Raw genomic sequence first — 9,879 nt, 5'->3', positions numbered from 1 at the left:
AGTTTATGCTACTGACCCGCATGTGTTGAGACATCCAATAAACTGTTTGCATTCATCTAGTGGGCTGTTTTGGCCAATAACAGGAAATTCTTTGAACGAACACGCCTTCATAAGCTTCTTTCTGGAAACTTTAAGAGCGCTAGCCTCAGGTCCATACTTTTCTGTCTGCAATAATAATAGAATAATCATCCGGTTCAATTTTATGCATTTATAACATCAGTTTTTACCAGAAAAGTATGTATTTAATTTCACTTATATAAATATCTGTATCCTTTAGGTTTCTAGGATTTTGGTGTTTTTTCTTTTGCAGAAAGATATTAGCTATCAACAAATTTTTCTTTACAAGACAGTTTGTAATGCTAGTAAATAGTTAGCTTTTCATTGGTGAGGCTTTGCATCTATTGATGTAAGAATACAAAAAGTATTAATTTAGTTAACTTCTGGCGTAATTATATGCAAAATAATATGATATATTATAGCCTAATGTTATACATCACAATTCGTATAATGCATGTAATAAAATAGTATACTCTAAAAGAATATACTATTGTATAATGCAATGCAAAACAATATAAAATGTTTTCAAATACCAAATTCCAATATAAAATAATATAACATAATACAAAATTTGTTTATACAATATAATATACTGCCTGTGTAATGAAAATATAAAGTTTATATTTTTGCCAACATTTCTACAAACTACTAACCAGCTAATTCGTTAAAAATGAACTTACACAAAACTTTAGTAGGTTTTATCAGAAAGTATCCGTATGTTGTTATCATTTGAGATTGATTTTATGTTTGAGGCGATCTGACTCCCAGGATGTTTCAAGATTAAAATTCACAAAATTTGGTCACCATTAAAATGCTCAGATTAAACAAAGTGCGATTATGACGTCTGTAGTTGCAAAACAACCAACAAAATGGCGACACGTAACGCTGCAACTTGAACGCAATAGACGATATCAATTACCGTAACGATAGCAGCTGGTGATGTCCTTTTGCATATATTTTCTTTTCAGCACTTAACCACGATCAAGTTTTGTTGATTTTAATCTTGAAATATCCTGGCAGTCAAATCACCTCAAACATCAAAAACAATCACAAATGATAGAAAAATACCAATACTTTCTGATATAATCCACCAAAGTTTGGTTTAAGTTTATCTTAAAGTTATATCATCAACTGTGATAAGTTTATGCAATATTAGCACTTGTTTACTTAACTAACTTAACTAACTTAACTAAGTTAAACTTAACTAACTAACTCCGCTTTTCATATCTAGAATCTGGTCCTAAATATGACGAGGATATTGGTTATCAATAAAACTATTTCTTATAAAATATTGATAAAATAGAATAATTCTACTTTAATATCAACCTATCAGGCTCCTTATAAAAATTTATAAAATTTGTTGCAATCCAAATAAAGAAATGTATATAAGATGTTCTGAAGTTATGGAAAAAAATGATACAAGGCTTATCATTTTCAGACTAGCAGTTTGAGGCAGTTTACTGTGTTTTTTAAATAGTGCTAAAATATCATTATTCATAGTTTTGTACTTTTATCGAGATTTATATACTATAGCTATTATCACCCTTACTATTACTATGTCTCAATTTTAATTATATTTAAAATACTTTTATTTTCTCACTCCATAAGCTTCCATTAATGTTTTTAATTGTTCAAACTTCTCTGTTATAATTTCGCCCAGTAATTAAGTTTTGCATCTTCTTGCAATTTTTTCAATCCTGTTTATTTATAATTTCATGACACATGCCAATTTCATTTCAAAACAGTATTTACAGTGCTGATTCATTTAGTTGGAGAGGTAAGCGCTATTTAGACATTAGCCAGCACTTACCATTGCTTCTAAAATTATATTCTCTATATATTTCTTAAGAACATTTGCATCAATTTCTTGAGTTTCGTTTTTTATTTCTTTCTTTTTAAGATTCACTCGTTTTCTCTGTAACTGTGGTTTCTCACCATCAGGTTTTGCTACTTTAGGTCTACTAGGTTTTTGAAAGATCTTTGATGGCTCTTTTTTAACTTCCTTTATTATCTCAGTCTGAGATTCTTTGGTAAGTGCTGCGTTTTCTTCAAGAATTGGTTTATCTTTGTTTTTAATTTCTGGTTTTTGAAGGGGTCCATCATAGATTTTAGATGGTTCTTTAAACTCTGCCGATTCTATTACAATAGTAACCTCAATACTTTGAGTGCTGGTGGTAGTAACTGGCTCAATAGGATACATCTCTAGCGGTTCGACAGGTAATGTTTGTAGCAGTTCGAGCTGTATAACTATCTGTTCAGGTTTTTCATCTTGTACTTTCTCTACTTGTTTACAAGGTTCTAAATTAGCTTGCTCATCCGTGATCTTGTTGTCAGAGACCGCTGAGAAGCTGAATGAAGATGCTAGACTACAAGCGCTGTCGTCTGCCCCTATTGAAGGAAGATCAACCGAGGACGTTCCTAGCGAGTTCAAGCTTTCTTCTGCATCGAAGTTTTCCAGTCGGTTGTCCAATCCTCTCTTTTCTGGTTCAGGTTCGACCAGAAATTCCACGATTTCAGGAGTTGGTGACTTTGGTCTCCTCTTTTTTGGTTTTGGTTTTACTTCTAGATATTGGGGGTTCGGTTTGGGAGACGCAGGTACTTGTTCTCGAGTGCCCTGGAAAATCATATATCTCAATATAAAATAACCTGCTCAGTGTCTCAGGCATTACAATAATACTTATGCACTTATGCCTACACAAAAAACCCTAAAATGAATGATTCTTAAAATCTATACAAGGGGCTTCACTAACAAGGAAGTGCTGTTAGCTTCTACATAGATTAATAACATGTATAGTGCTACTTAGATGTACATGAAAACAAAAAATTCAAGCATTTCATAGCTTATCAAAAGATAGTTAACATACAATAAAATAATATTTGGTGTGAATTAGGTATTCAAATGAGTACTGTACATACATGAAAATGAAAAAAACCAACATTGATCTTAAATAAAAGTTTAGGCAGCAACAAAACTTTTGGTGAACTAGTATGCGGGTAGAGCGCAGGTTGACTTGCACTTACACATTCACTCAGCGCAGTGGTGTAGTGGAATAAAGATATTAATAATACATTATGTTACTGGGTAATATCATTACTATTATCATTATTATTATTTTTAGTGATACATAGAGATCACAACAGATAACTTACAGTTTTCTACTTACAGCTGATAACTGGTACATCATACAAGTAATAACTCGTGCTCTGTAAGTTCATGTTTACAGCTTGCAACTCATAGCTTTTAAGTTACAACAATTCTTTATCATTACAGAATGTTTCAGAGACTTTCATGCAGTATTTTTATGTGGCTGCACTTAGTTGAAATATTGGTAATCATCTATATAACATAGTACAGTGACAGGTGTAAGTATAAAGTGACAGGTGTAAGTATAAAGTTCCAGGTGTAAGTATAAAGTGATAAGTGTAATTATAAAGTGCTAATTGTAAGTATAAAGTGCTAGTGTAAGTATAAAGTGCTAGGTGTAAGTATAAAGTGCTAAGAGTAAGTATAAAGTGCTAGGTGTAAGTATAAAGTGCTAGGTGTAAGTATAAAGTGCTAGTTGTAAGTATAAAGTGCTAGGTGTGAGTATAAAGTGATAAGTGTAAGTATAAAGTGCTAGGTGTAAGTATAAAGTGCTAGGTGTAAGTATAAAGTGCTAAGAGTAAGTATAAAATGCTAGGTGTAAGTATAAAGTGCTAGGTGTAAGTATAAAGTGCTAGGTGTAAGTATAAAGTGCTAAGAGTAAGTATAAAGTGCTAGGTGTAAGTATAAAGTGCTAGGTGTAAGTATAAAGTGCTAGGTGTAAGTATAAAGTGCTAGGTGTAAGTATAAAGTGCTAAGAGTAAGTATAAAGTGCTAGGTGTAAGTATAAAGTACTAGGTGTAAGTATAAAGTGCTAGGTGTAAGTATAAAGTGCTAAGAGTAAGTATAAAGTGCTAGGTGTAAGTATAAAGTGCTAGGTGTAAGTATAAAGTGCTAGGTGTAAGTATAAAGTGCTAGGTGTAAGTATAAAGTGCTAGGTGTAAGTATAAAGTGCTAGGTGTAAGTATAAAGTGCTAGGTGTAAGTATAAAGTGCTAGGTGTAAGTATAAAGTGCTAGGTGTAAGTATAAAGTGCTAGGTGTAAGTATAAAGTGCTAAGAGTAAGTATAAAGTGCTAGGTGTAAGTATATAATGCTAGGTGTAAGTATAAAGTGCTAGATGTAAGTATAAAGTGCTAGGTGTAAGTATAAAGTGTTAGGTGTAAGTATAAAGTGCTAGGTGTAAGTATAAAGTGCTAGGTGTAAGTATAAAGTGCTAGGTGTAAGTATAAAGTGTTAGGTGTAAGTATAAAGTGCTAGGTGTAAGCGTGAAAAGCCAACCATTTCAAGCACATTAGTTCCTATTAGACTTCAATTTACTCTTTAAAAATCAAGTTGGTATCCTAGCAGTCCAGTGTGCATTGAGAGGTCATCATGTGTGCAAATTAAGCACGGAGAATAACTATATGCACATTTATTCTAATATCCAGGATGGTTAATGATTGGAACAAGTGGTAGCATGGCAGGTGGCCAAGCTGAAGGTCATAGGTTTGAACCCTGTACAATGCAATCTTGTCCCAGACCTTTAACTTTAGTTTCAGACGAACAAACGGACAGACATGGCTTTTATTATATTAAAGTGTATAAATTTAACTGTTGAATTATTTACAAGGCAGCATGCTGCATAACATATTTATTCAATTATTATATTATTTTATTATCCGAAGGATCATTTAAGTTTAACGCAAACAAAGATAATGTACTATTTTAAAAGATTCCTTATTTCAAAAGGTGTATGCTTACTTTTTCACTGGCTGAGGTCATTTGGAGGTCATACAGCTTGAACAAATTTTTAACTTCATTGTTTATTTAGTTGTAAAACTTTGCAAATTATTGAAATATAAACTTGCATAGAATGCTAAATAATTACGCAGAGTGTGAACAACAAGAAAAGTTAGCCAGAAACATTACACACTGACGATATAGGCCTACATACGTTTCAAGTGAGGTGTAGGTGACACGCTTAAACAGGTGGTTTTAAAGCAGCTTTAGAAGCTATCAAGCTAGATTATTACCTGAAAGCCTGGTCTTGCATCTTGCCCACGACTGCCAGATTTATCTCGCTTTGGTCTAGCTCTTGGTTCAGAATACTCTATAGCCTTATTTATCATTTTTGGCGCTGGTTTAGGGTCGGAGGTTGAACTTCGAGGTGACATTTCTGTTCTTTTCTTTAGAGACTTTTTATGGCTCGGGGCGTTATTCCGGTTTGGTTCCAGTAAAACAGAAGATGTAATTTCTGATAGTTTGGTCTCCGTTTCTTTTTCAAATGTTTTTGTTGATGATTTTGGGCTCATTCTTATCTCTGAGGTCAATTGTCGTTGGCTGTGGTTTGTATTAATCGCTATGGATGAAGTGTTTGGAATGTTGGTAGAAGAGCTGTCTTTATATAAAGACTCGCTACTTCTGCTTATACCTTTAAAGCGTCTCTCATTTCTGGCTGATAAAATACTTTCATTACGGTTTAATTTATTTAATGATGGACTTGGACTTGCTTTGGCTCTCTTTTTATTCTTTGCATTTTCTGACAGCTCGAGAGACAGAGATTGGCCGCTCCCAGTTACTTTAGCAGCGAGTGGTGAAATTGGTTTAGATACCGGCAGTTTTGTCTCGCATGGGAAGTTAAACTCAGCAATGCTGTTGTACATCGGAGGTGTCTTTCTATCGCAGGGTTCTGAGATGTTCTATAAAACAATATAAACAACTTCAAAAATAAAAAAAAACTTTTCTTCATAGATTATATTTATGAACAAATATAATTTAATAATGTTTGTAATGTTAAAATTGCATTAAATCTGATAGCTTTATTTGCTCATTTTTTGTCAGTCGACTTCAAGTGTTTTCAGGTTTTGTTACTGAAAATGGAAATGTGAGTGTGACACCTAAATTTGAAAATGTCTTTTACAGGCTGCCATCAACAATAAGTGATCTGGTGATTATTACTTCATTGAATAGAAAAAGATTTTTGAATAAAACCAATAAAAAATATGTTGCGTTTAGCAAATGCGTCTATTTTACTGCAAATGCTTGATTGTTTTTGCTTACAAAAGTTAACCATTGGTGAAGATCACAGCTCAGAGTTGTTATGATGTGTTGTAGAAGAGTACCCAAACATCCCATTGATGAGATGTGACCTACTTATGGTTACCATGACAAAGCTGCTATAAGCCTCATGCAGCTGTGAAAGGTACTTGATTAAAATCCAATTCGATGCATGCACTCTATGCATAGGGAACTCCCTATGCATAGGAAATTCAAAGTCATTTTAATTTTGCTGTAGTTATAATCAGTCCACTAAATTATGAAATTTTGGGTTTCCTGCAGGTACTTTTGGAGAGCATGCCACATTAAATTGCAAAAAAACTACCTATCGTAACATGTGGTCTGTGACAAGGACTTCTTTAGTCATGAACTCCAAAGGTTATGTTCTGTATGAAATTTCTGCATTGAACGTGGCTCTCATACTAGATGTGAGACCCTGGCGGTAATCTCGCACAGCAAAACGCTTGCGACGCTTGACTCAGCGGCTTATGTTCACATAAAGCTGCATCGCTGACAATCACACAAAAATGCCCAACCACCATGCCATTTTGAAGGTGCTGAGCTTCACCCGTACATTGCATCTTTGGAAGGTTTTGCCTGCGGCTTCTTGCAAAAGTTGAACACTGCTGAACTCTTGCGTTGATCACTGGCAACTACCAGCGATACTCCGCTGATAGCCCTGCTGATAGCAATAGATAGCCGCTGCCATTCACCGCTGATGGCCCTGCCACCAGTGCTTGCAGCATGTATGGAAACAAGGCTTTATGTCCTCAATAGAGTAATTACTTTTGCAATGATCATCTAACAAACACAAGTTTTAAAGCAAGCGCTTAATTATCGCAGCATTCTAAAAGCAATAAAATATTTATGAAGATTTCAGGCTACAGCTTACAGATGCATTGCCACTCATGCTAATCCACCATCAGTAGATCCTACCCAAACCCAACTTGGGTTTGAGTAGGCGTCATTGAGTCAACAACCAAAATAAACAACTACTGTGTTTGCTCTAAAATGGTTAGAGGTGCATGTGCATTTCCTGTGTTCCAATAACATAACCTAACTGGTAGGAAATTCAAAAGCGCACTTTCTCAACAACATATTTAACAGAGTTTTTTCATCAGTGTAGTTATAAGTTAGTAATAATAGTACCTACTAATAACACTAAACTGCCAGGAATATTGGTGTTGATATCATAAAGAGGTCAGTAAGTAAGACTTACATGTACCTTTAATAACAGTTATTGAATGCAGCTGCTATTCATTGTTTCTCGGCAACAAGTTTTGAAAAGTATTTAGAGTCTGTAAAACTATGCAAAGAAATTGTTAATATTACAGCATATTAAATTATGTTTTATTCTATTGTATTATAATAAATTTGTTTGCATAAGTTTATATTATTTTATAATACTTTAAACTATTTTTATTATATCACAACATGTTATATTATAATATAGAGTTATATTATTTTACCGGTATATTGTATTATAATAATCTATGCCATGTTTGTTGTACCATAGAATATTATCATATATGAGTTATACAATTTTATATTAGAATTTGTTATTTTATATTATTTGATATTATTTCATAAAGTTATTATATAGTGAAATATATTTTTATAATTATTATAGATATAATTATGCCGGTATTTAACTAAAGTAATATTTTTGTACGCACCCGTCGCCACATGTAAGGTCTCACTATTGAGGGGCTAATTATTTACTACCAATAAAACCTTTTTATCTATGCAAAAGTTATTAGTGAAACAGGAGTTCTTGAGCAATCTCAAATAACAGTGCATTGGTAGGCATCAGAATACAGCATCAAGTTTACAGCTTGTGATAGCTGGCTGCAAATAAGTCCAAATTGACAATGGTAGTTAAGATACTGCAGAGCGGCTTGACAAGCAAAGCAGGTGCTTGTTCCATATGCAGTTGAACCAAAGCATTTTATTGACTATCAGTATGAGTGTTTCTTCTGGAAGTAGTAACTACTTGCAAAAGATAAAAACCAGAACTTTTTAATAGTAATATTTAGGATGACTAACTAAAGATTAACAATGATGAGTTGTCTACTTTCACCATGATAGCTAAAAGTGGCCTTGAAAAAAGTCACGACCTGTATAGCACAAGTGACTATCATTAAAATACGAAATAACCAAAATTTAAGCTTGGTTTTTTTACAGAGTTAGCTGTTGGCTGGAGAGATCCTTTATCGATAACCTTCAACATACTGAAATTCGGTATGCTTCTCTTTCAGTTTTATGTGCAGCTGGGCCAAAGGCTAGGTTTTATTTTCCTGTAATTAATGGCCGCCGTTTTGAGCCTTACAAAAAATAAAATTGCATAAAAAAGGAATCTGATTTTAAAAACTTATGAGCTTTACTAACAACTAAACATCTTCAGGTTGTTAGTGGAGTGTTACCAATGAAGTTCTGTAAATTTCCATATCAGATCTGGGTGCAGCAAATGACTGGTTTTAATTGAATTTTCATTTTTTCATGTAGAGCTGGGCTTCTCGATTAGGAGTGCTACAAACAACAGCTAGCACCCCTAAAGGGTGCTAGCTGTTGTTTTTAGAAGTGCAGGAATCATTTTTCATCTCTTCTATACATCAAAAGTAAATATTGTAACACCATCAATCCTAAAAATGATCTGTGCATTTCACTCAACGACAATGAATCACGTTCCAATCAGATAATAGCAGGGTAGAGGCAGAAAAACAGTGAAGGACCATAAAGTTAGTTGTTTTGCATATGTTGCTGCTGTGTGAAAACATTAGACTCTTTAGAATGACCTTCCAATAACATATTGCTTTTATTTATTCGAAATATTTCTGTTTTTCATTGTGTTAAAACTTTTTTGTTTGATTAAAAACAAGGAGATGGGAGATTGCCCCTGTTAGTTGTAGAGGGGTTGGCTATGAAAGCAAATAGACAAGCACTGATATAGACTATAGCTGATGGTTTGAACTCAAAACAGAAATTTAGATATTTACCTGAGTAGCTAAGCAAGTAAGGGTTTTAACTAACTAATTAGATAGTTTATGGCTGCATTTCTTCCATGTAACAGAGTTTAAATAATATTTTATTGTGGGGTTACACTGCTAAAGATGCGTCTATGCTTTATGCAGAAACAGAGTGAGATACCTTGCTAATGATGTTATCAGGGCAACACAAAGAACTTTTGGGCTTCTGTTATAATACACCAAAAGAAATTTTTTTATACCTTATATAGAACAACACTAGATGACATCAATCTGATGTCCTTTAGTGTAGTTCTATATCTAGTGTAGTGGATTATATGATAGTATTCTTCATATCTGATATGGAGCCACACTAAATAGCACCCATAGAAATGATTTTATACCTTATATAGAGCTACACTAGATGACATCAATAGTAACACTTTCATATCTGATATGGAGCCACACTAAATAGAACCAATAGGAATGCTTTCATACCTTATATGGAACTATAATAGGTGACACCAATAAGCATGCTTTCATACCTTATATGGAACTACACTAGATGACATCAATCTGATGTCATCTATTGTAGTTCTATATCTAGTGTAGTGTAATATATGATAGTATTCTTCATATCTGATATGGAGCCACACTAAATAACACCAATAAGAGTGCTTATTGATGTATAAGTATAAAGTGCTAGTTGTAAGTATAAAGGGCTAGTTGTAAGTATAAAG

This window comes from Watersipora subatra, chromosome 8 (assembly GCF_963576615.1).
Source record: "Watersipora subatra chromosome 8, tzWatSuba1.1, whole genome shotgun sequence".
Lineage (NCBI taxonomy): Eukaryota > Metazoa > Bryozoa > Gymnolaemata > Cheilostomatida > Watersiporidae > Watersipora > Watersipora subatra.
This window is presented reverse-complemented; position numbering follows the sequence as displayed.